Below are 24,203 nucleotides of genomic sequence, written 5' to 3'. Positions count from 1 at the left end.
CCCCACGAGATTTATTTCCTGCTTCCCTGCATCTCTCTCCCTTTCTGTACCCCTTTCTCTTCCTACCACGTATTCCCTATGTTCTTCAGTAAAGACAAACTGCAGTGACATTGAATAAAATGCAAGTGCCGAAACTGAGTGTCTTAAAAAACTGAAGCCCTTGTTGGGGTGCCCAGGGGCGCTCAGTCGGTTTAGCGTCTGACTCTTGGTTTCCCCTTAGATCATCATTCCTGGGCCCTGGGATGAAGCCCCACTTCTACTCCCCACTCATCAGGGAGTCTGCTTAAAGATTCTCTCCCACTGCCCCTCCCCCCTATAAATATATAAATCTTTAAAAACAAACAAACAAACTGAAGCCCATGGCAAAAGTGCAATAAGTGGAATTACTGGGAGGTATAGTGATAGAGAGATGGACTAAAGTACTAATGAACTGGTCTAAAGTCCACATGGGCCCAGGTCACAGGGTTCTCTGCTAGCCATTATCTTTTTTAAAATTCAGTGCTTTCACAAGTTATCCTTTCTTCTTTTCTGTCCTCCTAGTTCTTTCTCCCTCCTTATTCTTCCTCTTAGTGAAGGCTCATGATAGGTGCTAGCTTTTAGGTTCATTGTGTTCCCACTGAATACTAGCTCTGTCCTTGGCTTTGTGTTTCATTTGGCCGTAATTATTCAGACAGATCTTCAAAGTGTCATTTTAATGAAAACCCACGGGGATAATTTTGAAAAAATTTGAAAAACGCATTGGTTTAAGCAAGTTGAGAATGCACTAACATTTGTGTACACATGCCAAATATTTTTAGGTTATATAGGAATACCTAGCAGATCATTTTGTTTCTATGGTAATATTTTGTTTTCTGGAACAAACTAAGTTCATGGAATTGTCAACTGAACCATACTTGTCTTTTTTTTTTTTAATTAATTTTTATTGGTGTTCAATTTACCAACATACAGAAAAACACCCAGTGCTCATCCCGTCAAGTGTCCGCCTCAGTGCCCGTCACCCATTCCCCTCCAACACCCGCCCTCCTCCCCTTCCACCACCCCTAGTTCGTTTCCCAGAGTTAGGAGTCTTTATGTTCTGTCTCCCTTCCTGATATTTCCCAACATTTCTTTTCCCTTCCTTTATATTCCCTTTCACTATTATTTATATTCCCCAAATGAATGAGAACATACACTGTTTGTCCTTCTCCTATTGACTTATTTCACTCAGCATAATACCCTCCAGTTCCATCCACGTTGAAGCAAATGGTGGGTATTTGTCATTTCTAATTGCTGAGTAATATTCCATTGTATACATAAACCACATCTTCTTTATCCATTCATCTTTCTATGGACACCGAGGCTCCTCCCACAGTTTGGCTATTGTGGCGATTGCTGCTAGAAACATCGGGGTGCAGGTGTCCCGACGTTTCATTGCATCTGAATCTTTGGGGTAAATCCCCAGCAGTGCAATTGCTGGGTCGTAGGGCAGGTCTATTTGTAACTCTTTGAGGAACCTCCACACAGTTTTCCAGAGTGGCTGCACCAGTTCACATTCCCACCAACAGTGTAAGAGGGTTCCCTTTTCTCCGCATCCTCTCCAACATTTGTGGTTTCCTGCCTTGTTAATTTTCCCCATTCTCACTGGTGTGAGGTGGTATCTCATTGTGGTTTTGATTTGTATTTCCCTGATGGCAAGTGGTGCAGAGCAATTTCTCATGTGCATGTTGGCCATGTCCGTGTCTTCCTCTGTGAGATTTCATGTCTTTTGCCCATTTCATGATTGGATTGTTTGTTTCTTTGGTGTTGAGTTTAATAAGTTCTTTATAGATTTTGGAAACTAGCCCTTTATCTGATATGTCATTTGCAAATATCTTCTCCCATTCTGTAGGTTGTCTTTTAGTTTTGTTGACTGTATCCTTTGCTGTGCAAAAGCTTCTTATCTTGATGAAGTCCCAATAGTTCATTTTTGCTTTTGTTTCTTTTGCCTTTGTGGATGTATCTTGCAAGAAGTTACTGTGGCCAAGTTCAAAAAGGGTGTTGCCTGTGTTCTCCTCTAGGATTTTGATGGACTCTTGTCTCACATTTAGATCTCTCATCCATTTTGAGTTTATCTTTGTGTATGGTGAAAGAGAGTGGTCCAGTTTCATTCTTCTGCATGTGGATGTCCAATTTTCCCAGCACCATTTATTGAAGAGACTGTCTTTCTTCCAATGGATAGTCTTTCCTCCCTTATCGAATATTAGATGACCATACATTTCAGGGTCCACTTCTGGGTTCTCTATTCTGTTCCATTGATCTATGTGTCTGTTTTTGTGCCAGTACCACACTGTCTTGATGACCACAGCTTTGTAGTACAACCTGAAATCTGGCATTGTGATGCCCCCAGCTATGGTTTTCTTTTTTAAAATTCCCCTGGCTATTCGGGGTCTTTTCTGATTCCACACAAATCTTAAAATAATTTGTTCTAACTCTCTGAAGAAAGTCCATGGTATTTTGATAGGGATTGCATTAAACATGTAAATTGCCCTGGGTAACATTGACATTTTCACAATATTAATTCTGCCAATCCATGAGCATGGAATATTTTTCCATCTCTTTGTGTCTTCCTCAATTTCTTTCAGAAGTGTTCTATAGTTTTTAGGGTATAGATCTTTTACCTCTTTGGTTAGGTTTATTCCTAGGTATCTTATGCTTTTGGGTGCAATTGTAAATGGGATTGACTCCTTAATTTCTCTTTCTTCAGTCTCATTGTTAGTGTATAGAAATGCCATTGATTTCTGGGCATTGATTTTGTATCCTGCCACGCTACCAAATTGCTGTATGAGTTCTAGCAATCTGGGGGTGGAGGCTTTTGGGTTTTCTATGTAGAGTATCATGTCATCGGCGAAGAGGGAGAGTTTGACTTCTTCTTTGCCAGTTTGAATGCCTTTAATGTCTTTTTGTTGTCTGATTGCTGAGGCGAGGACTTCCAGAACTATGTTGAACAGCAGTGGTGAGAGTGGACATCCCTGTCTTGTTCCTGATCTTAGGGGAAAGGCTCCCAGTGCTTCCCCATTGAGAATGATATTTGCTGTGGGCTTTTCGTAAATGGCTTTTAAGATGTCGAGGAAAGTTCCCTCTATCCCAACACTCTGAAGTGTTTGGATCAGGAATGGATGCTGTATTTTGTCAAATGCTTTCTCTGCATCTAATGAGAGTATCATATGGTTCTTGGTTTTTCTCTTGCTGATATGATGAATCACATTGATGGTTTTACGAGTGTTGAACCAGCCTTGTGTCCCGGGGATAAATCCTACTTGGTCATGGTGAATAATTTTCTTAATGTGTTGTTGGATCCTATTGGCTAGTATCTTGTTGAGAATTTTTGCATCCATGTTCATCAGGGATATTGGTCTGTAATTCTCCTTTTTGGTGGGGTCTTTGTCTGGTTTCGGAATTAAGGTGATGCTGGCCTCATAGAACGAATTTGGAAGTACTCCATCTCTTTCTATCTTTCCAAACAGCTTTAGTAGAATAGGTATGATTTCTTCTTTAAACGTTTGATAGAATTCCCCTGGGAAGCCATCTGGCCCTGGGCTCTTGTGTCTTGGGAGGTTTTTGATGACTGCTTCAATTTCCTCCCTGGTTATTGGCCTGTTCAGGTTTTCTATTTCTTCCTGCTCCAGTTTTGGTAGTTTGTGGCTTTCCAGGAATGCGTCCATTTCTTCTAGATTGCCTAATTTATCGGCGTAGAGCTGTTCATAATATGTTTTTAAAATCGTTTGTATTTCCTTGGTGTTGGTAGTGATCTCTCCTTTCTCCTTCATGATTTTATTAATTTGAGTCTTTTCTCTCTTCTTTTTAATAAGGTTGGCTAATGGTTTATCTATCTTATTAATTCTTTCAAAGAACCAACTCCTGGTTTTGTTGATCTGTTCCACAGTTCTTTTGGTCTCAATTTCGTTGAGTTCTGCTCAAATCTTTATTAACTCTCTTCTTCTGCTGGGTGTAGGATCTATTTGCTGTTTTTTCTCTAGATCCTTTAGGTGTAAGGTGAGCTTTTGTATTTGAGTTCTTTCCAGTTTTTGGATGGATGCTTGTATTGCGATGTATTTCCCCCTCAGGACTGCTTTTGCTGTATCCCAAACATTTTGAATGGTTGTATCTTCATTCTCATTAGTTTCCATGAATCTTTTTAATTCTTCCTTAATTTCCTGGTTGACCTTTTCATCTTTCAGCAGGATGGTCCTTAACCTCCACGTGTTTGTGGTCCTTCCATACTTCTTGTTGTGATTAAGTTCTAATTTCAAGGCATTATGGTCTGAGAATATACAGGGGACCATCCCGATCTTTTGGTATCGGTTCAGACCCGATTTGTGACCCAGTATGTGGTCTATTCTGGAGAAAGTTCCATGTGCACTTGAGAAGAATGTGTATTCAGTTGAGTTTGGATGTAAAGTTCTGTAGATATCTGTGAAATCCATCTGGTCCAGTGTATCATTTAAAGCTCTCGTTTCTTTGGAGATGTTGTGCTTAGAAGACCTATCGAGGGTAGAAAGAGCTAGATTGAAGTCACCAAGTATAAGTGTATTATTATCAAAGTATTTCTTGAGTTTGGTTATTAATTGGTTTAAATATTTGGCAGCTCCCACATTCGGGGCATATATATTGAGGATTGTTAAGTACTCTTGTTGGATAGATCCTTTGAGTATGAGATAGTGTCCCTCTTCATCTCTCACTATAGTCTTCGGGGTAAATTTTAATTTATCTGATATAAGGATGGCAACCCCTGCTTTCTTTTGAGGACCATTTGAATGGTAAATGGTTCTCCAACCTTTTATTTTCAGGTTGTAGGTGTCCTTCTGTCTAAAATGAGTCTCTTGTAGACAGCAAATAGATGGGTCCTGCTTTTTTATCCAGTCTGAAACCCTGCGCCTTTTGATGGGGTCATTAAGCCCGTTCACGTTCAGAGTTACTATTGAGAGATATGAGTTTAGTGTCATCATATCTATTCAGTCCTTGTTTTTGTGGATTGTTCCACTGAACTTCTTCTTAAAGGGGAATTTTAAGAGTCGCCCTTAAAATTTCTTGCAGAGCTGGTTTGGAGGTTACATATTCTTTCAGTTCCTGCCTGTCTTGGAAGCTCTTTATCTCTCCTTCCATTTTGAATGAAAGCCTTGCTGGATAAAGTATTCTTGGTTGCATGTTCTTCTCATTTAGGACCCTGAGTATATCCTGCCAGCCCTTTCTGGCCTGCCAGGTCTCTGTGGAGAGGTCTGCTGTTACCCTAATATTCCTCCCCATAAAAGTCAGGGACTTTTTTTCTCTTGCTGCTTTAAGGATCTTCTCCTTATCTTTGGAATTTGCAAGCTTCACTATTAAATGTCGAGGTGTTGAACGGTTTTTGTTGATTTTAGGGGGGGATCTCTCTATTTCCTGGATCTGAATGCCTGTTTCCCTTCCCAGATTCGGAAAGTTTTCAGCTGTGATTTGTTCAAATACATATTCTGGCCCTCTGTCCCTTTCGGCGCCCTCGGGAACCCCAATTAAACGTAGGGTTTTCTTGCTCAGGCTGTCATTTATTTCCCTTAATCTATCCTCATGGTCTTTTAATTGCCTGTCTCTTTTTTCCTCAGTTTCCCTCTTTGCCATCAACTTGTCTTCTATGTCACTCACTCGTTCTTCCACCTCAAGCCTCGTCGTTAGGACTTCTAGCTTGGATTGCATCTCATTTAATTGATTTTTAATTTCTGCCTGATTGGTTCTAAATTCTGCAGTCATGAAGTCTCTTGAGTCCTTTATGGTTTTTTCTAGAGCCACCAGTAGCTGTATAATAGTGCTTCTGAATTGGCTTTCTGACATTGAATTGTAATCCAGATTTTGTAACTCTGTGGGAGAGAGGGCTGTTTCTGATTCTTTTTTTTGAGGTGAGGTTTTCCTTCTAGTCATTTTGCTCAGTGCAGAGTGGCCAAAAACAAGTAGTATTGGGAAAAGGAGAAAAAGAGAGAGAAGGAAAGAAAAGAGAAAAAGAAAAAAGAGAAAGAAGAAAAAAAGGGGGGGGGGAGAGAAGAAAAAGAGAAAGAAAAAGAAAGAAAGGAGAAAAACAAAAGGGGGGTGGGGTGGGGGAAGCAATCAGAAATCAAGAAGAAAGAAAGAAAAAAAAGCACAAAACAAAACAAAAACAAAAACAAAACACGGGGGAGTATCTTCCTATTCTGTATACTTTAAGTCCCTTGACTTCCCTTGGAACTGGTCCGTGTCGCTGGTCTTCTGGGGGAGGGGCCTGCTGTGCTGATTCTCAGGTGTTAGCACTTGGGGGAGCTGCTCTGCCCCTGCCTGGTGCAGGGCTCAGTGGGGGTTGTTCACCCCGTGAGGCCCCGGGAGGAAGCCACAGTGGCGGGGGCAGCTCTGGGACCCTGGAGTCAGCTCCCGCAGTAGCTCCGGGGCTCTCCGTCTGCAGGGCCTGGGGGCTCCGGGGCGGGGCTGCTGATCTGCTCAGTTCCAGGCAGGAGCGTCCTTGCTGTCCTGGGCCCTCCCGGCCTCTGCCTGTCCCGGGGGAGGCCGGATCCTGGGCTGTGTCCCGGCGCCCTGGCTCCGGGGCCTGCGCTGTCGGATTCGTGCTCCCGCCCCGCAGCCCCCTCCGCGGAGCTTCTTCCTACGCCCGAGCCCCTCCGAGCTGTTCCCGGAGCCGCGCAGCCCCCTCCGCGGAGCCGCCGCCCGAGCCCCTCCGAGCTGTTCCCGGAGCTGCGCCGCCCCCTCCGCCCGGAGCTTCTTCCTCCGCCCGAGCCCCCGCCGCTGAGCTGCTCCCGGAGCCCCGCAGCCCCCTCCGCGGAGCCGCCGCCCGAGCCCCTCCGAGCTGCTCCGGGTCCCGCCGAGCGCTGCAGCCCTTAGGGAGCTCGGCGCATCTCCCGGGGCGCAGGTGCCTGTTACTGTCCCAGGGAGCCCGAGGGCATCCCCGCCTTTCTGGGGATCCTGCTCCAATTCCCGGGAGGCCTTTCCGCGGGGAAGGTCGGTGCAGCTCCTGCTCCTCCGGGACGGGGCTCTCCTGTCCTGGGGACACTCGCCCCGGCCTCAGCCCGGCTCCTCGCGGGGCCCCTCCCCCTTGGAGGTCTTTTGTGTCTTTATTTCTTTTTCCCCGTCTTCCTACCTTGATAGAAGCGCGAACTCTTCTCACTGTAGCGTTCCAGCTGGTCTCTCTTTAAATCTCAGGCCGAATTCATATATTTTCAGGATGATTTGAAGGTTTTCTAGGTAATTTGTTGGGGACAGGTGATTTGGAGACCCTACTCTTCTGCTGTCTTGCCCCTCCCTCCTGAACCATACTTGTCTATGTGCAAAATCATTGATTATTTTCAAATAAATTTATTTGAAAGAAATAAATTTTAAATAAAGATAATTGAAACACTACTTTTCTATTTATATGAATTTGAAAATGGAGAAAATGATATAACATAGGATATTAAAAAGTTATTGATACTTTAAAAATACTTTTTTTGGTTACATGACATGTATCAAATCTGTCCACATGTCAATGATGACTAATAAAAATACTGCCTTCCATCTATATGATATTATAGTTTTCAAATCATGTCATCTTATAGTATCCTTATAAAACATTAAGTTTATCTGGGCAAATATTATATTATCCTCACATTATAGATGAAGAAACAAATTCAGAAAGATTAAGATTAAACAATTAAGGTCTGGCCCTCTTCCCACTGTACTGAAAAGGTCCTTGATCCTCCTGACACCTTTGAAGAAAAATGATTATTCACCAAATGAATGGAGAATCATATGTAACTTTTTCCCCTTAAAGCTGACTTGGAAGATATTTTTACATCTTCAGTTAAAAAAAAAAAAAAAACATTCCTGTAGTCGTGAATATATATTGCTGGTGGCAGTGTAAGTTATTACAAATTTTACAGAGTTCAATTCAGCAGTATGCATAAAGCACTTTAAAAATATGTGCAACCATGACCTGGAAATTATACTTTTGGGGATTTAATGTAAGCATAAAATTAGGGATATTAAAAAATAACTTACATTCAAGGAATTTTGTTTATTATAGAATTACTTAGGCAACTTAAATGTCTCAAAATAGTAAGTGTTATATAAATCAGTAAACATCTGGAATATTATGCAGCAATTTAAAAATTATATTTTGAAGACAATTCAATGATAGGGGAACTCTTCCATAAAATAATTGTAAAGGAAAACTCCAATTCTCCTGTGTGTTTCTCCTTTACTCTCACACTACTACCATTATAACACTTATAACACTTATAAGTGTTCTTCTTATAACTTATAAGAAGTTATAAGTATAACTTTAACACTTCTTCTGACGCTTCTGGCTACCACATGTCTGGGGTTTTCTCCACAACAAGCAATTTTCTGAGACACCAGCGGGGTGTTCTGCAGTTTAGCTTAATTCTGACACTATTTACCTGCAAATAGTGTCAGATCCCACAGGTTAAGAGCTCAGTTTCACAAGACTGCTCCCACCCACTTGGGATGCCAATCATTTCATTTTTTGTGTGTTTTCAATAATAAACACATATTACGTTTATAATTTAAACCTTTTAAAAAAGATTTTATTTATTTGTTCATGAGAGACACAGAGAGAGAGAGGCAGAGACATAGGCAGAGGGAGAAGCAGGCTCCCTGCGGGGATGTGGGACTTGATTCCAGGACTCTGGGATCAGGACCTGAGCCAAAGGTAGATGCTCAACCACTGAGCCACCCAGGCATCCCTATAATTTAAACATCTTATTTTTTTTAAATTTTTTTAAATTTTTATTTATTTATGATAGTCACAGAGAGAGAGATATAGAGACAGAGGCAGAGTCACAGGCAGAGGGAGAAGCAGGCTCCATGCACCGGGAGCCCGACGTGGGATTCGATCCTGGGTCTCCAGGATCGCGCCCTGGGCCAAAGGCAGGCGCCAAACTGCTGCGCCACCCAGGGATCCCTAATTTAAACATTTTAAAAGCACTTCTTAAAATATATTGTTTCCTAAGACTAACTCAAATAATGAAATAGATGGAGGATGTCTTCCTATCTAAATGTAAATGCCCATGAAGATTTTACTTTATTTAATAATTGATATTCAATAAATGGACAGCAGAGGGCATGAGAGAGTTTTCAGAAAAATGTAACTTAAAGCATTCTGGAATTCAGTTTAAGTGAGGGAAGCCCAAGGAATTTGGTAACTTTCTCAATTATAAACTTTTACAATCAATCTATCTTATAACTTTTATTCTTGTTATGAAATCTTAATAAATTCAATAATCTAAACTAGTAACTGGCAGTACTAAGATATCGAATGAATATGTAGGTAGCCTCATTTGAAATCTGCGTGCTATTTGTTTCTATGCCCATGAGGTACAAGTAAAAGGTTGTTATTTAATGCAATCAAATTTCCCCACTCTAAACACCTTGAGAAGTTGCCTATGATACACATATTTTCGAGTACTTTGTATGTTAAAGCAATATGTATTTGTGTGTCTGTGTGCATCTAAGATAGTATTTTATTGCAACCAAAGTTTATTCATAATAGAAAAATTTTAAAAGCTAACTTTAGACAAGAGTCTTGCTTATGCTAACGTTTAATTCCATTTTGACAAGTAGTAATAGCCTTTCAATCATCCACATAGTAGTAGCATTGAATAGAAATTCCACTTACATTTCCTATATTTTGCGGCTATGCTGCTCGTGATGTATAGGTTCAGAATTAATATTGTTTCTGATAAATTTCCTTTTTGTCATTAAATATTAATATTTAATATCATTATCTCTAGTATTGCTTTCTGTCTTTATATTTTTAATAATATTTTCATCCTTTTACTTCAAACTTATGAGATTATATTTGGGACTTGTGTCTTGTAAACAGAATACAGCAGGATATATTAAACCCATTTGAGAATCTGTCTCAACAGGTAAATTAATCCACTTACATTTTTGGCTTACTTTTACATTTATATGTATTCTTGCCATCTTGTTTTATGTTTTCTGTTAACCTTGCCTTTTTGCTTTTTGAGGGGAGCGGTCCTCTTTTTCCTCCATTCATTTAGTCTGTAGGTTTTCTTTTTTTTTTTTTTTTTAAGATTTTTATTTATTCGTGAGAGACACAGAGAGAGGCAAAAACATGGGCAGAGAGAGAAGCAGGGTTCCCACAGGGAGCCAGATGTGGGACTTCATCTCAGGACCCAGGGTCACTCCCTAAGCCAAAAGCAGATACTCAACCACCGAGCCACCCAGGTGCCCCGAGAGAGAATCTTAAGCAAGGTCCATGTTCAGTACAGAGTCCTACACGAGGCTCCATTTCACAGCCCTGAGATCATGACCTGAGGTGAAATCGAGAGTTGGTCACTTAACCGCCTGTGCCTACTGTTATAGTTTTTTATATCTTGTGCTCATTTTAGTTTAGCAACATTTACCCATTTATTTGGTCACCTCTTTCCTTCTATCTTTGGTTTTGTTTTTACCAAAGTATATCTTTACATATATTCCATGAGTCTCTGAGTTATTTCTTTAGACTTTGTCTGATAATGTCTTTATTTTGCCCTTACTCTTAAGTAATAAGTTAGTTGACTGTTACTGTCTCTCAGTACTTTGAAGGAGTATAGTTTTTGCTAATGAGAAGCCTAGGTCTTCTATCTGTCTAATTTAGTGCATTTGTAGAGAAACTGCCTTTTCTCTTTGGTTGTTTTTAGAATTTTTTTCCTTTGTTTTGATTGTCTACAGTTTTCACACTTCGTGTAAGTTTAGTTCTTTTTGTTTGCTTTGCTTTGTTTTAAAGTTACTGAGGTATAATTTACACACAGTAAAATTCACCCTTTTTGGGAAAACAGTTCTATGAATTCTGGCAAATGTATACAGTGATGTGACCACCATGACAATCAGGATGTAGAACTTTTTCATCGTTGCCAAAAGTTCCCTCATACCACTAGTCATTTATTCTCCCCTAATGTCCAGCCTCTAGCAAATACCGATCTGTTATCTGAACCTATATTTTTGCGTTTTCCAGAAACTCATATACATGGAATCATATAGTACATAGCCTTTTGACTTAATATAATGTATTTGAGATTCACTCACATTATTGTATGTTATCAATAGTTTATTTGTTTTTATTTCTGAGTTGAATTCCATTGAATGAATATACCATAATCTGTTTATAGATCTATAAGTTGATATTTGAGTTGTTTTCAGTTTGGGGTGAATATTAATAAAGTCAATATAAACATTTGTGTACAGTTTTTGAATAGATATATATCCTCATTTCCTTTGAATAAATACATATGAATGAATGGCTGGGTCATTTGGTAAATGTATGTTTACTTTTTAGGAAGTAAGTAAACTATTTTCCAAAGGAGCTCTACAATTTTACATTCTCACTAGTAATATGTGAGAGTTACAGTTACTCCACCTCCTCCCAACACTTGGTATTGTCACTTTTAATAAAACACTCTAATGTGTGTAGTTGTATCTCATTGTGATTTTTATTTGCATTTCCCTAATTACTAAGAAATGAACATATTTTCACATTCTTATATGGCATTTGTATATCTTAGGTTAAATATAAGTTCAAATCTTTTGCCCATTTTTTAGATTGGTCTGTTTGATATCCTATTTTTAAAAAGAGATTTTATTTATTCTTGAGAGACAGAGAGAGAGAGGCAGAGACATAGGCAGAGGGAGAAGCAGGCTCCCTGCAGGGAGCCAGATGTGGGACTCCATCTCAGGACCCAGATCACTACCTGAGCAAAAGGCAGATGCTCAACCACTGAGCCACCCAGGTGTCCCTGATTTCTTATTAAACCATGAGATTTCTTTATATATTTTCAATACCAGTCTTTTGGCAGATACATTATTTGCACATATTTTCTTCCCATCTGTGACTTTCATTTTCAGTTTTCCAATACTGTCTTCTAAAAAGCAGATCTCTTAGATTTTGAAAAAGTCCAATTGATCTATTTTTTCCTTTTATGATTTGTGGTTTTGTATCCAATCTAAAAATGAACAAACAATCCAATCATGAAATGGGCAAAAGACCTGAACAGAAATTTCACAGAGGAAGACCTAGACATGGCCAACAAGGACATGAGAAAATGCTCTGCATCACTTGCCATCAGGGAAATAAAAATCAAAACCACAATGAGATACCACCTTACACCAGTGAGAGTGGTGAAAATTAACAAGACAGGAAACAACAAATGTTGGAGAGAATGTGGAGAAAGGGGAACCCTCTTGCACTGTCGGTGGGAATGTGAACTGGTGCAGCCACTCTGGAAAACTGTGTGGAGGTTCCTCAAAGAGTTACAAATAGACCTGCCCTACGACCCAGCAATTGCACTGTTGGGGATTTACCCCAAAGATACAGATGCAGTGAAACGCCGGGACACCTGCACCCCGATGTTTATAGCAGCAATGTCCACAATAGCCAAACTGTGGGAGGAGCCTCAGTGTCCATCGAAAGATGAATGGATAAAGAAGATGTGGTTTAAAAAAAAAAAAAAAAAGAAGATGTGGTTTATGTATACAATGGAATATTACTCAGCCATTAGAAACGACAAATACCCACCATTTGCTTCAACATGGATGGAAATGGAGGGTATTATGCTGAGTGAAATAAGTCAATCGGAGGACAAACAGTGTATGGTCTCATTCATTTGGGGAGTGTAGGAAATAGTGAGAGGGAGTAAAGGGGAAAGGAGAAAAAATGAGTGGGAAATATCAGAGAGGGAGACAGAACATGAGAGACTCCTAACTCTGGAAAATGAACAAGGGGTGGTGGAAAGAGAGGTGGACGGGGGGTGGGGGTGACTGGGTGACGGGCACCAGGGGGGCACTTGATGGAATGAGCCCTGGGTGTTATGCTATATGTTGGCAAATTGAACTCCAATAAAAAAAATAAAAAAAAGAAAACCCATCACCCTAGATTTAGACTAAAGGAAATTGGGCAAGATACTTTACCTCTAGCATCACATTCATCTCCTCTATGGGCTACGATATGAATGGGCTGTTCTAAAGATTCAGTGTGTCCCAGATTTAAGAGTCTCTCATGGTTTGTGTCACTCTCTGATTTTTCCCACTCAATTCAGCTCCTTTCCCTAATAATCCCTTTCACTATTTCTTATATTCCAGGAGAAGGGCATTTGATGGACTGAGGACTGGTTGTTACACTATATGTTGACAATTTGAATTTACATAAAACTAAATAAATAAAAAATTTAAAAAATAAAGATTAACAAAAAAATGAACAAACAAAACTTTTTCTAAACCAAGGTTGTGAATATTTTCTCCTATGTTTTCTTCTGAACATTTTTTACTTTTAGATTTTACATTTAGGTATATGCCTCATTTCCAGTTACTTTCTGTAAATGATGTGGGGTATGGTTTGAGGTAAATTCTTCTACATAAGGATGTCTAATTATTCAGCATCATTTGTTGAAAAATATGATCATCTCAATGGATTAAAAAACTGTTTAGCAAAATTAAATACCTAGTCCTGTTAAAAATTCTCTACATACTTGGAATAGGAGGAAACTTCCTTCACCTGGTACAGGCATCTCTGGAAAGTTATACTTGACATCATACTTAACTATAAAAGATTGAATGCTTTCCCCATTAAGATGTGGAACAAAGATAGAATGTTCACTCTTACCACTTTTGTTCTGCATTGTACTGGAGGTTCCACATAGCGTAATAAAACAATAAAAAGAATAAAAGGAATCTACATTGGAAAGGAAGAAGTCAGTTTGTGTTTATTTGCAGATAGCATGTTCAGATAAGTAGAAAATTCGAAGGAATATTGTGCAAAGCTACTTAATAAAAATGTTTCACCAGGTACAAGATACAAGGTCAATAACAAAAACCAATTTTATTTCTAAGGACTAACAATGGTATTTGGAGGTTGAAATTTAAAAATAGTATCATTTATGATAACATACAAAATGTGACATACTTAGGGATAAATTTAAACAAGCATATACAAGACCTATCTTCTAAAAGCCATAAGATATTGCTGAGAGAAACTGAAGATGACCTAAATAGCTAGGGAGAAAAATCATATTCATGAAAGATAAAACTCAACATTAAGATGGCATATCACCCCACACTAATGTATTTATTCATTGTTCAGTCAAAATTGCACAGGCTTTTTTAAAAATAGGAATTGACAAATTGCTTCTAATTCTTTTTTATGGAAATAAAAATACATAGTATAGCCAAAACAATTTTGAAAAGTAACTTTGAGGATTTACAGTATCTCATTTTAAGACTTACTGCAGAACTACGATAATCAATACAATATTGTATGGTATAAGAATAGACATAAATCAATGGGACAGAATAGAGAACATAGAAATAGACCTACACATATTTGGTTAATTGATTTTTGAATTGGTTTTTGAAATATTTGGTTAATTGATTTTTGAAATATTTGGTTAATTGATTTTTGAAAAGGTGCCATAGTCATTCATTGGGAAGAGGATGCTTTTCCTAACAAATGGTGCTGAACAACTAGATATTAATGTGCCCCTCTCCCCAAAGAACATCAACCCTTATTTCACAGCATACACAAGACTTGAAAGAGATAAAAGATGCAAGTAGAAGAGCTAAAACTCTAAAGTTCTAGAAGAAAACATAAGGGAAAATCTTGTGACCTTGAGTTTGGCAAAGATATCTTAAGATACAAAAAAAGTGAACCATAAAAGAAAAATATGATAAATTGGATTTCCTCAAAATTAAAAAAAAAATGCCCTTCAAAAAGACAGTGCTAAGAAAATGAAAAGATTAGGAGAGATTGAGAGAAAATATCTACAAAACAGATTAATAAGGGATTTATATTCCAAATACACAGAGTGCTCACAACATTAATAGGAAGCAAAAGAACCTGATTTTTTTACTGGGCAAACAATAGAAAATAGACACTTCATCTTAGGAGATATATAAGTGACATGTAAGCTCATAAAAATATGTTTAACATTAAGTCCTTATGGAAATGCAAATTAGAACTACAAATTAAAAATTAAAATTAGATGCCACTATACACCTACCAGGATGGCAAAAAATAAAAATACTGACAGTATCAAGTGTACAAGGATATGGATCAGTGGGAACCTTGGTGTCCACTTGTTCCTGGTGTGAATATAAAAGGGTGCAGCCATTTTGGAAAATAATTTGACGGTTTTTATAGAATTTGACATATACTTATCATATGACCCAGTAATTCCATTCCTAGATATTTACCCGAAAAATAAAACCATACATGAAATCCTTCACATGAAGACTTATACTCAAATATTTATAGCAAGTTTATTCATAATAGCCAAACACGAGTAATGAATCAAATGTCTATCAGCAGGTAAATCTGCAAATAAATTGTGATGTATTTGTACAGTGTGATACTACTCAGCAATAAAAGGAATGAAATATTGATGTCCATGGCAATGTGGATGAACCTCAGAAACCTTATGCTAAATTATAGGAGCCAGAAAAATCTATGATTCTATTTATATAAGTTACTGGAAAAAACAAAACTAGATGTTACCAGGTGCCTGGGCTGGCAGGCAGGGGGATAGCCATGGGCACTGAGTGTAAAGGCACCCAAAGGAAACTTGGAGAACAATGGGTTTGTTTGTGGCAGTGATGACACAACTGTCAATGTTTGTAAAATCTCATCAAATTGTATTCTTAAGATTGAGAGTTTTATGACACAAATTGTATTTCCATAAAACTGACTAAAGAACCCCACTTAATTCATCTTTTTCTCTCTTCCTCTTAAATGTTGACACCCAAGTGCAGTGTTATTAGGTAGCATTATGGTATCAGGATGGTTGTCGGCCAGTGGTTGCTGTTTGACCCCGCCGACCTCTCTTGAGATATGCGTTCACCTGGGTCTCACACTTGGCTCTCCTTGTTGGTGTCTTCTGAGAATTTTGCATTCCCATCTGGTTCTCTCAATTGCGTGGGGGCACAGAGCTTCCTGAAGCTGTGTCTTTCATCACAACGTCAAGGGCGCCTGGGATGTAGCACTGTCATCTCTACTTCAGTGTGTCTCCCATGTCACTTTGAACCGTCTTGGGCCTTCCCTGCCTACTGCTTCATTGCATGCAAGGGTAGGATCGGTGATGGTATGGAGCCTTGCCACTTGCCCCACCTCTCTCCTGGGAGAAGAGGCACGTCCTCTCTCTGAGGTTCTTGAATGTCTGAGTTCCACGATTTCGTTTCCTGAACCTTGTCCTGGGCAGACAGAATGCCACAGGGGCCCATGGCAACTCTCCTTGCTCCCTGGCTCAGAGAGAGGTTATGGGTGGGTTTTTTTGTTTTGTTTTGTTTTTTAACTTCCTCTTCCAATGTAAAGTAGGAAAATTGGCTCGGTAAATATTCTTCTAACCCTATAATGAATGTAAGAACCTTTTACTTTTAGAGGAAGGAAAGAAATTGAGTAAGAGATACTGCCCAAGGGAAGGAAGACCGAAGTGGAGATCTGTGTAGGGCCAGGGGAAGCCTGAGAACAGGAAGTAGTTATGCAATGAAAAGAGGAGGCTATGAAATTTCTAGCCATGGCATAAGGAACTTTGCCTACTTATTGTCTAAAGCTGGCCCTGCCCTAAGAGTTGACACATATTCTTTCAAGGACCCAAATACTTTGCAAATACAAATATTTTGCAGCACCCAATATCCTCCAGAGTCTTTCTGTTCCTAGATTAAAACATCTGATAGTGGGCGTTGAAGGTTAGGCTTACCAGGACTCTCACACACGAAATCCTAAGGAAATATTCTGGGACAAATTCATGCTAGAGAAGACCCAACCTAGAGATCCCTAAATTATTTGATCCAGTCACAGGCTGACATCTGTTTATTTGATCCCTGTCAAAATCATTTAAGGCGTATTACACATGAAAGCAAAAGAACCAGACCGTGGTGGGAGGGAGCTAACATTTATTGAGGACTACATGCTGGGGCTGGGCTGAGATTTTGTTCCATTTAATCTTCATAACAACCCTTAAATCATCTTGCAGTTGAGAAGATAGCCACTTAGAGGTTGAATATCTTGTCCAAGGTCACACGGGAAGGGGAGCAATGAGATTCAAGCTTGAATGGAACTTCAAAGTATTCATTTCCATTACCCCATGCTGTCATGCTGGTAGACTAAGTTAAAGCCACTAATCCCAGGCTTAGATGAAATAACGGGAGAAATAAGGGAGATCCGGGGGCTGTTGCAGATGGGAAGCAGCAATAGCTTCATGAAGTTCTTTGCTAAGAAGCCAGACCAATCTAGAATCACAGTTCCTACTGACTAGCATATGGGGAAGAGGAAAGGAGTAAATTGAAAAGCAGGTTTGCAAGGCAATGGCCTAATTTGACAGGACAATTAAACTAGCATTGTAATGTTATGAATGTGCTTTCAGGTATGTTTTTTTTTAAATTTAAGCAAAGTTAACAGTAGAATTTGAAAAACATGCACATTTTTGTAGCATAAGTAAGGAATGGCCTGCAATGTGAAGATTCTAGATTGCACACAAACATATAGAGTCTCTGCTTCACAGACCTTCTGGAAGACAGCTTCAGACCTACTTGAGCGTTCCAAACCTCCCACAGGATTTGGAACTGTTTCTGCTCACTACAAATTATTCGGTAACCATCAAGGGAACTGATAGGGCCTCTCAGGCATCCTTTGAATTTCTGAAGCCTGACTGGACTTGCAGAATGACTGTAAATTATTGCGGATATGAGACCAGTGTTTCTTGCCACACTTTGCGTGCGAAAGCTTTCCTTTGGTTTGTAACTATAGCAACAAGTTCTATAGCCCATTGTTTTGCACAGCTCAGTCTTAACCACCTCCAGCACTGCCTAATAATCACTGCTCTACAAGAATTAAGTTGTCTTTAATTGATTTACATTGTATTGGCCTGCTCTTTGCTAAAGGGGTTGTAGCTTTGCACCTTTGCCATGACAGAAGTCAAATTCCTTTAGCCTGCTATATCCTTGATTCTGCTTTCCGTTACTGGAGGCTAAGCTCAAAGGGCTTTATCAAGGCCATGGCAAGAGTCCTTAGATGGTACATAAGGGTAAGGGATTTGGAGCCAGTGGACATGAATTAGAATAAGTACTGCCCACTTATTGCTGTGTGATCCTGGGTACATCATTTATATTCTCTGACCTTCCATTTCCTTGTCTGTAAAATAGAGATAATAATAATTATGAACATGGCTGTTACAAGAATAAAATGAAATCATATGAAGGAAACTCTGTTTAAACTGTGAAGGGCTATCTACGTGTTGTTATTACTAAGTGCACAGGTGAACCACCACTGGGCAGGAGTTCCCAGCTGCTCATGAGGGCAACCAGGAGCCTATGTTAGAGACGAGAATCGTGTCTGATTCTCTGAAGTCTTTCACGTGGATGGTCCTTCCCATCATGACCCTATATGTTATACCCACTCAGAAATGAGTAATATGGAGCTTATTTTGACGGTGTGGGTTTCTGAGGAAAAGGAAAAAGAATTAGTTTTAAAGAGAAGGTGAATATCTTTCCTTGGGTCTGTGTTTGGGGTTGTCGGGTAGCATGCAAAGGGAGGCAAAAAGACAGTGAAATGAATTGGGAGAAGGACTAGAGCTCTCTTAGCTTCCTTCCCTCCCAAGGAGGGAGCTTATCTGAGAACACTGGTTCTCTGCGATCATGGGCAATGAACATTAGTTACACATGCATATAATTTAAGATTTATTTATTTATTTATTTTTAAGATTTAACTAATACTGTGAACATTTACTTTAAAGGCTAGATATGCACTTGGAGCTTCCTCTCAAGAGTTCTCTTTTATGTCTATATATGTACGTATGTTTTTAACCCACGTTTTACTTTAACCCTTCAGTTATGAGGCAAATTTTATCTGTACTTACTGAAGTAAGTTGGGTTTTTTTTTGTCCCAGATTGTTTTTTTTTTTTTTTGCAAGTTTCTTTTATTTTTTTGAGAGTGTTTTTTTTAATTTTCTTTCTTTCCTTGTTTTTTTAGGAACAGAAAGAAGTTGTGGTTTGATTTGTTAGGTCTTTGAATGACAAAGCTTATCTACCCCCACTTCTTAAAAACAGGACCTGAAGTCTGCATCCATATCTTTAAAAAAATGTTTCAACTCTAACCCCTAACCGTGTCTTTGTATAATAACAATGGGTATTATGTAATCGTACATTAATTAAAGATCTACACATGAATAAATGCAGTGATTGTATCTGTTGCATTTAGGGCTCTGGAGTTGGTAGTATCAGGTGATGATGTTGTTGGATGAAGTGGATCTGCATGTGGGATCCAGTGCCCAATATTCTGAGCCTGTGATATGTGGACCAGGGGCCTTTTAGGAAGGGCTTTCAATGTTGACTTTTAATCTCATCTCTAAAAAAGAATATGCATATAATCAGAGATACACTGACAGGACCAAAAGACACTTGTCATATAACTATATATACCATAATTTTTGTAACCTCATTCTGACATTTTTTTGGTAAGTACAGGAAACTGAAACAAACAAACAAAATAATTGTCCCAAATGTTTCCCTTCGTCCAACAAGTCCAACTCTGAGTTAACTGGAGACATAGTCTCATAACTCACCTATAGCAATGGGCTGCTGTGGGAGGGAGCACGTGATCATGTTTCCAGGGCAGATAGAGGAGCTAACTTATGAAAAAGAATGCTCAGGTTCAGTGTAGGACTATATCATTTTTTACTTTTCATCATACTCTCTATTCTAAGATGAGCAAAACTTGTGCTAGTTTGGTGGCAAGTAATATCAAAAGGCAGCGTGGTTTCCTGCCACATATTTCTTGAAGCAAGCATGGCCCTTTATCTTCAAAAAATCACCATCATTTGTGTATTCTGCCCCATTCTCTGGTGCGTGGACTATTTGGTTTTTGCATGTGCTCCTTGTAACTGTCAAGAAAAATTTCCTTAAGAGTACAAAATCAAAACACAAAATGATGATCACTTCTTTGGCTCTAGAGAAGAGGAAGTAGTGGTTTGTCTTACAACACAAGGCATACTCTGCAATGTTTATTGCTTCATTATTCTTTGTGAAGCTTCCTATTTTGGCTTTATCTTTTAAGCCTGAGACAAAGTGTGAATAATAGAGACGTTCAGTGTTCTTATGGAATAGGACTAAAGCTCATATTTACCTGTCTTTCTCCTTCACTAGCCTTTTGCTTTTCTGTGTTAAACCTCAGTACATGTCCTCTCCCTTCTAGAAAGCCTCATAAAACCATGTCTTCTCTTCTTTGGACTCCTACAGCATGGAGTACTGACTCACAGAACTGCCTCTGCTCAGGTTCTCAGTTTCTAACCTTCCCATCAAGCTGCTGCACTGCAGCATTTGCCGTGGTAATTGTGCCTACTGGAAATGTGCAGTGCATGGTAACCCTGCCTCTGTGGTCCATGCTTTCATAGCACCTGTTTCAGTTATATTTATTTTTACATTTATCTCTGTAATTCTCTGATTAATTTCTATCTTGCTTACCAGTCTGTGAGCACCCCTGAGGCCAGACACCTGGTCTGGTTTTGCTCACCAAAGAATCTATCTCCTGTCCCTAGCAGAGGGATCTGATTCACAGCCACTAAATTGTCTCCTTGCCTTCAAATTCACACCCTTTCCAAAACATTCCTTTCATTGTCACTAACACCTTTACAAGCTCAGATAACTCCTCAATCCAAAAAACCGAACCAAAACAAAAACAAAAACAAAAAACAAAAACAAAGCAAAAAAAGTAATGGCTTCCAATTCCTATAGATTAAAATCTAAATTCCAGGCTACATGCTGCTTTTAAAGGCTTATCTCAATGTTGGTAGGACAACATTGCTTTTTATTTAGGTTTATTTTACCTTACATTGTATGATATAAAGCTAGTTATTCCCTGCCTTGATTTCTCTTTATATTGTAAATTGCTTGGCTCTTTGTAAATTATTGCTCTTCATAAAACAACTCAGTATATATTTGCTTACTTGATTTAGGTATCATGGGAATACACATCTCTAGAATGACTATACTTGATAGCTGGGTTGTTCTTCCTACACTAGGAATTTAGATGTTTTATAAATATTTCCTTGTTTATATCATGTAGATTGAAACTATATTTTATTCTATTTTTTTATTTATAGCTGTCAATCATATTACCTGCAGCATGGTGATATTAATAGGCTTTGCAATCCCACATTAATGGATCCTTGAATATGCATTTAATCTGTTAATTTTGCTATCTATTTAAGCCCTTTCCAACCCGTTATTTAGATTAGTTAGTGTTCTAGGTTTACATTCACTTGAGACTTTTGTATTTGTCCAATTGTATTTTCTAACTTTCCTACTCACTCTCCCTTTCTTTTCTAAAGGGCAAAGTTTGTCTGATAATATCTATCAGAACTCTGTTATAGTGTCTTTTTGTTGCTTCCCTCTGGATAATGTTTTACCTGATTTAAAGTATTTGAAATGTTTTCATGATAATACAGGCTGAAAACTTCCCCAGACTGAGGAATTTGTACAAATTCAGCATAGTGACCTTCTTTTGTTGCCTGGGTAAGCTGCACTGGGCAAGTGCAGTGCCCTAGGTAAAGTGCGGGGCTTTGAGAAGATTGCCTGAAATTAAGTTTTGAAAGTTAATGTCATCCTGATTATAAAAATTCCAAGAGCCTTGAAAAAAAATTTTTAAAGAAATATATGTACTATACTTTGCAAAACTGTGATAGCAGAAAACTGGAAACATTCCACATGTTTATAATTTGGGGATTGTTTGAATAGCCTGTGGCATAGCCACATAAAGGAGTGTTGTGCAGGTGTGCAATGACATGAGGGTTATCTCTGTACAGTATTATAGAGTTCTTTAGGGTATATTATTAAATCTCCGTGTCTGGGTTTTGCTTCAAAATTATGGGGAGAGCAGAGGCGTAAGTAGAAAGGTTTAGATAAAACAAAATTGTTCATGAATTATTATTTGTTGAAGCTAGTTAATGGACACTGGAGGATTGACTATACCATTCTGTTATTTTTGTTTATATTTGAAATATTTCTTAAAGGAAAAGCTAAAATTAACAGGTATGATCTAATGTTCTGAAGGATATATTTTGCTGGGATAGTCATTAACATTTTTCACCCATGAAATGGTTGAACCTACATATTTTAGCTTATAAACACAAACAAATGTAGATATGTAATCAAACCTTTTTAGCTCCTTAAAGATTTAAACAACAAACATGTAATTGGTAAAATTGAAGTATTATGATGCCTTAATAACAACAGATTCTTTTATTTTATTATATTTTTTAAAGATTTTATATATTTATTTGACACAGAGAACAAGAGCACAAGCAGGGGGAGCGGCAGAGGGAGAGAGAGAGAGAGAGAAGCAGGCTCCCTGTAGAACAAGGAGCCTGATGCGGGGCTCAATCCCAGGACCCTGGGATAGTGACCTGAGATGTAGGCAGATGCTTAACCCACTGAGCCACCCAGCTGCCCCACAACAGGTTCTTTTAAAACACTGCTTTATGGCACTGAAAAAAATATACATGTATTAAAGGAGTGGGAATCCAAACGATCTCAGTAGCTATTACTATCACAAAAAGAAAGACAACCAAATGAAGCGAAAGAAAAAAAAAGAAAAAAGACAAAAAAAGAAAAAAAAACAAAGAAAAAGAAAGACAATCAGACATTTAGTGCCTTCTGATGGAAGTACATGCTACCACCTATGAAGTATTTTTGTAGCAAGAATTGGAAAACAAGTGTATGTATAATTTATGTCTGTGGTAGAAAATTAGAGATAGCAGAATGGAAGCCGAAAGTCCACAGGTATTATCATATTTAATTTGTGTATACTTTTTATGAAACAAAAATTAGTTGCTGTGACTCCCATTTTAGAGAGGAAGAAAAGAAACTTAATGAATAAATGGCATGACTATGGCCACCTGACTAATAAATTTAGGAGCCAGAGCCTACCATGCCTTCCAGATTCATATTACAGATCATGCGTTCCCTATTAAAAGAATGAGGATTCCCATCATCAAGGAGCAGCTAATCTGATGAGATAGACATGAGAGATGATACATGTTCAACAGAAGATCTGGACCTTAAATTTATGACAGTTGGAGTTATCTTCTCTGGCAAGAGAAAAGTGCAAGTATACTCTTCTGTTAAGTGCAGATTCACATGTGTCAGAAATCAAAGAGCAAATGATTAAATTGGCATTTTTAAAAAAATGCAATGGAGTCTTCTTACTAGCTCTCTTAGAAGAGCAACTATCCCAATGCCACCAAAATGGGCCAGGAGAGACCTTGCAGGCCAAGACAGGTCCTTTTAGAGGTTGCTCTGGATCCACTTGAATATGTGAGCAAATCAATGGGCAGTACATAAGCTGGCTACGTGACTTGTGCAGTCATACAAGGACCTGCTCTCAGAAGGGCTTGAGCTTGGTTTAATGCTAGTCACCATCTTGATATCCTTAATCTTATTCTTGAGCTTATGTTTTATAAGTGAAGTCTGATAAGATAACTAAGCATGTACATGGCAGCAGATATAGGCGAGGGGCAAGGCAGTATATACAAGCATAGGCCTGAGTTGTGGTCATAGCAGGAATACAGGTATGGAGCAATTAAGCAATCGGGCTAGTGCACAGGTGCATGCCTCAGGCAGTGTTCACCACCATAGGGTGTTGATTTTTAGTTTCCCCCCAAATTTTTGAATTAATTTTGTGTTATATTTTAAGAGTGAAAGTTATATTTATTTACCCAATCAATAAGTAGTAATTGAAGATAACTATAATGCTCAGTAAACAAAATTAGGTTTCTACGCTCATGGAGCTTACATTCTAGTTACGCCACTTTTTTCCAAATAATGCAACAATAGCTTGCTTTTTAAAATTAAGATTATTGGGTCATCTGGGTGGCTCAATTAGTTAAGTATCTGCCTTTGGTCATGTATATTGTGTGATGTATATATCAGGATCCGGTCATGATCCCAGAATCCTGGAATTGTGCCCCATTTTGGGCTCCCTGTTCTTTGGAGAGCCTGCTTCTCCCTCTCCCCATGCCTGCTGTTCCCCATGCCTGCTGTTCCCCCTGCTTATGTGTGCTCCTTCTCTCTCTGTCAAATAAATGAGTAAATAAATAAATACATAAATAAGAATTACTGAGTGTAACAATGGAGAATATCTTTATAACAAAGGAGACTTTATAATAATTTATAGCTAAGTTTACTGATCTGAAATTTCA

The 24,203-nt window shown here is 38.6% G+C and overlaps 1 protein-coding gene across 9 annotated transcripts in view; it reads left to right on the top strand.

The window, feature by feature from the left end:
- The window catches only part of CCDC146 (coiled-coil domain containing 146), a 125,636-nt gene that overhangs the window by 1,224 nt on the left and 100,209 nt on the right, over window positions 1–24,203 (top strand). The gene's annotated exons all lie outside the window — the stretch shown is intronic.

The sequence above is a fragment of the Vulpes vulpes genome, chromosome 5, assembly GCF_048418805.1.
Source record: "Vulpes vulpes isolate BD-2025 chromosome 5, VulVul3, whole genome shotgun sequence".
Classification (NCBI taxonomy): domain Eukaryota; kingdom Metazoa; phylum Chordata; class Mammalia; order Carnivora; family Canidae; genus Vulpes; species Vulpes vulpes.
The sequence above is the reverse complement of the archived record's forward strand: the minus strand, read 5'-3'. Positions and strand labels throughout refer to the sequence as shown.